Genomic DNA, 4796 nt, shown 5'->3' on the forward strand with positions numbered 1-4796 from the left:
TTTTTAGATAAGTGCAATAGCTTCAATAATAAAGTTACACAAAACACAGATTGTTCTGAGCAGCCTGACTCTGATCAAGTTAAAAAGAGGGAGAGCTTCCTTTTAATGTGTAAAGAGAAGAATAATTCCTAAAGCCTCTTTCTACTCTATGATTCTAGGAATTCATGCTATGTCCTGAAAGATTCAGTCCAAGTGTCAATTCCTCCAGGAAGACCTGTCGGAAACCCTCACCACGTCCCAATCCCCAGACCGGGTCAAGTGCATCTCTGTCAAGCTCCCCTAGGACTGTGGAGATGCCACGTATAGTACCGCTTACCACACTGGGCTACAATTATCCATCTACTTGCCTGCCTCTCCCACTAGCTGGTATACTTCATTTTTTTCAACAGGAATTGTGTTACACACCTCTATATCCCCAGGAACCAGCACACTACAGGCCACACAGCAGGAACAAAACAAGCATGAACTGAACAAATTCTATCTAGCATCTAGCACACAGACCAGAAGAGAGTAGGCCGCAAAAATCAACGTTGAATTGAGAAAACCAGAATTGTTCGTTTCTTAGAAACAGCTTGGAAATTTTCCCAGATGTCATTTCAGAAGTATTAAATATCCAATCCCTGGTATTGAGATCCTCCCTGGGGCTGGCTTAAGAAAAGCTATGCCTCTCTAAAAAGGTGTTAAGTATTGATTAGCTGTACACACAGGAACCAAAAGCTATAATTCAGGGTTTATTCTAACCACAGGGGAAACGTGGGAGGAGGTTAGAGAATTATAAAATAAAAATATCCCCGTATCTTTTTCTGGGCTCTGCGTGAAGAGATGAGAATCCTCTTTTGTTGATTTGGTTTTTGAAAAAGAGATTGATGTCTTAATTGTTTCTAGATGGGTAACTACCCACTATACTATAGTATTAGCCAGTTATTGCTACAATTATGTTGCATAACAAACTACCCCAAAATTCAGTGGCTTAAAACAACAAACATTTATTCTCAAGCTCACAGGTCTGCAGGTTGTCTGAAGTTCTGCTGATGTAGGCTAGGCTCAGCTGGGCAACTCTGCTTCAGGCTGTGGGCAGCGGAGTCTGCTTCAAACTGTGGGTTCAGATCTGCTCCCTGTGTCTACCATCCTCTTTGGACTAGGCACAGCCGTGGTGTGTTCTTCTCATGGCAAATGGCAAGAGCACAAGAGATAAGTCAGACCATGTAAACAATTTATAATCTCTGTACACATCAAGTCTGCTCACTTTCCACTGCCCAAAGCATGTGCCAAGGCCAAGCCCAAAGGCACCGGAGCAGGGAAGTATTCTTCACCCAGAGGGAAGGGGAAGCTGAGTGAAGAACTGCTGATTAATATTCCAATCTAGCATAGCCATCAATGCTCTAAGCCAGGCGCTAGAAAACTATGGCCTAGAGGTCAAAAATGGCCTGCTGCCTGTTTCTGAATATAAAGTTTTACTAGAACACAGCCACGCCCATTCCTATTATCTACAAACGCTGTCACACTGTGACTACAGAGTTGAATAGTCTCAGCAGATACCAAATGGTCCACAAAGCCTAAAATATTTACTTTACTACCTGTATTTTTCTAGAAAGAGGGAATACTGCTTTTCTTAGCTTCTCAAAGGGGACGCGGATGAGATTTGGAGTCACTGTGTTAGTGTTAGCAAAAACGAGTACATTAATTGGAAAATATTAATTTTTTACAACACATGCTCTAAACTGATTCTGTGGTTAGCAAAAACGAGTACATTAATTGGAAAATATTAATTTTTTACAACACATGCTCTAAACTGATTCTGTGGTTAGCAAAAACTTGTAATTCATTCTTACTTTTCCACAGGTTGCCCTAATGACACCGTGGGCACAGGTGGTATTGCCTTCACAGTGCTTATAGCCTGGGCATGCTGCTCTCTGCCTTGTTCTCTTTCCTTAATGCCACACTACTAGAATTGGAGAAAAATTCTACCCTATACTTAAGCTGGCATCTTCCTAAAATATGATATCCCTTCCCATGAAAAACAACACGAAAAATGAGATCTCTTCTGCTTTTGGAGAATTGCTACCATCTTTGGGATCCTTCTACTGTATCTGTTCGCACGCTGGGTACAAAGCTCAGCCACAATTCCATCTCTATTCGCTTCAGCACAGAATTAACGCTGCCTAGATGGTAAACGGCAGTTGCTATGGAGCAGCAGCTACTACTTAGCTAGACTTTTACAGAAATCTCCCAATTCCTCATACCGTTCCAGGAGTAGAAAAGTACTCTTAATATTTGACATGCTATTGGTTACAGCCAAATCAAGCCTCCCAACTCAACCACCCAGCCTTCTTCTCTATGTTACTTTTGCCAGGACACTATATGTTCTCCTCCAAGAATGTCAGAAAAACAGATACCAAAAATATGTGATTCAGAAAGGCCTTAGTCATCATCTTATCCAAAGGCCTACAGAGCAAATTTGGCACACAGACACATTTTGCTTGGTCTTGTACAGTATTTCTAAAGACTGTGAATGAATTGCTAGCATTTAAAATAATTAACTTTCACATAAAAATCAAGATTTTCAGCTTCCCTTGAAAAGTCGTAAGATACAGCATCACCAGGCCTGTGCTGCCTCACCATGACAAGAAAGCCCAAATCTAGGGGACCTCTTTAGTGGGGCATGCACTCGCCTCTTTGCCTCAGTCTAGGCCTAGCCTGGAGGCATTTGAGTTTGCAATCTGATTTATTCCAACTCCTGTGTTTTACAGGCAAAAAAGCAGAGGCCTAGGTGGATTATATGCGTACGTCTACCTAAGAGACATCTGAAGGTATATTTTAGGATTCAAATTTGGGTCTTCCACTTCTTTCCCCTAGATCAACCTGTCACACCCCAGATTCCTAGAAGGACCCAGGAGGGACATCGCAAGGCATTCAAATGGCCACTGGAATGCAGTCATGGGTTGTCAGAGACCCTGAAGACAGGAGTTGCCTCAGCAGCTCTGACTGAATGCTAGGCCCACTCTATCCTGGGACTGGGTTTCTCTGGGAGCAAGAGGTGGCCCAGGCTGGCTATCTTCTTGCAAAGCATACCACATGTTATGAGACCCAGTTTATGAAGTAAGGGTCCTATTTAGAGCCCTCAGCCTGGAAGATGAAGCAGTTAGAAGTGGGGAATGGGAGTAGTAAGTCAACAACCTGACATTTAGAAACACTCCTCGCCGGTAGGAGAAAGTGGCATTAAAAATAAACAAGCATGGTTGGAACAGAACTCACATTCGTATAAAGTCCAGACTTCCTCGATCAGTTGAGACTAGAGGACTCCCCAAGACTATCTCCCTGAGATACTTTAAACTGTGAACCAAAACGATTCTGAGGTCACCTTTTAGCTAAAGAACAGACTGGCTCATAAAGTAAAGAATATCACCCATGAATACTGTGCTTCTTTAAAGAAAATCACCTATATGAGACTAAAAACCAAAAACAAACAAACAAAACCAAACCCTTTGCTGTCAATAGTCGATAATTATCTAAAGCAAAGATGAGAACGTAAGGGGGCAGGGAAACTAGATTGCTGCAAACATACAACTAGAACAGAAATAATGAGATTGTTGACACTTTGTGAAAACTGTAACCGATGTCACTGAGTAATCTGTGGAGAAACTGTTAAACAGGAACCTAATTTGCTGTATAAACTTTCACCAAAAACACAATACAATGTTATTTAAAAAAATAAAAATCAACATGCATGGAAAAGAGGGGGGTGTGAAGGTGGTCCATAGTATTAGAAAACATTGCAAGACAGAGGCACCTTCATATTCTGAAGGTACCAGAATGAGACGGGAAGTTACGCCATGTCTAAGAAAACCTGGAAATTCTACAAGGTTAATACACGTCAAATTCAACCACTTAGTCAACATTGCATAAAGTTGAAATGTTCTACTTAATGTTTGCTTAAATAAGGCCCCCTATGATTTTAAAGTATCTCAAAGTTGGTTTGTAGATTTGCAGATAATGTTCTAAAAAAAGAAAAAAGTATGATTCATAGTTCCGCACCGTTACTGATGCTATGAGGTGTGTCAGTTTTACCTTGGAAAGTAAAAGACCTGGTGGAAATTTGATGCAAGTGACTTTATAAGAGGTTATTAAAAGATAATCACTGGGAAGAGAAGGGTTGGCAGTGGGCAAGTTTACAAAGTTGAAGCATTTACGCAACACCGCAGGCTTCCTGAGCTGGAGAACAATCACTAAGAAGTTAAATAAAATCAGAACCACACAAATCTTTCTTTGGCAAACTGATCACTACTATTATGTTGATATTTCAAAACAGCCTTAGTTTTCTTTACGTGTATAAGCGCCAAGTTAAATATGATGTCTAGCAAAACAATTCTAAAGTCTCAAGTACTGGGTTAAATTTTAAAACACCTACAAATCACATCCAAATCAGTAGCTGGAAAATGGGAAAATACTGTATAGAGAAATATATTTTTAAAAACCAGTAATTTCAAAGTAATAAGTGAAAAATTCTAAAAAACATTTAAATAAAATCAACCAATTGGTACTATTTGAAGTAAAAACTAAATCTTTCCTAGGGAGTCAAATCCCGCCAGCAGACCCCTATTAATACATCGAGTGAAATGTTTAAAAAGAAAAAAAGATTTACGTGCGTGTGTGAAACACTACAAAACTGATTTGCTCATTCTGTCAGGGCTACAATGGGGGAGAGGTGGAGAGAATTCTGAAACAATGAAAATAATATGGCTTGCTGACAGTTAAGCTATTAAATCAATGCATAAGGAATCAGAGTAGAGATGTAT

General features: G+C 40.2%; 1 protein-coding gene across 4 annotated transcripts in view; it reads right to left on the minus strand.

The window, feature by feature from the left end:
• The window catches only part of STARD3NL (STARD3 N-terminal like), a 50612-nt gene that overhangs the window by 26069 nt on the left and 19747 nt on the right, over positions 1-4796 (minus strand). Inside the window, exon 1 of one of the 4 annotated variants that reach the window (XM_023725846.1) lies at positions 1003-1401. The exons of 2 other annotated variants lie outside the window; for them this stretch is intronic. The gene's annotated coding sequence lies outside the window, so the exon portion shown is untranslated. Of the gene's footprint in view, positions 1-1002; positions 3461-4796 lie in introns of those variants that run through there. One more of the 4 variants, XM_023725848.1, reaches the window with a different exon arrangement.

This window comes from Trichechus manatus, unplaced genomic scaffold, assembly GCF_000243295.1.
Source record: "Trichechus manatus latirostris isolate Lorelei unplaced genomic scaffold, TriManLat1.0 scaffold00475, whole genome shotgun sequence".
Taxonomy (NCBI): Eukaryota; Metazoa; Chordata; class Mammalia; order Sirenia; family Trichechidae; genus Trichechus; species Trichechus manatus.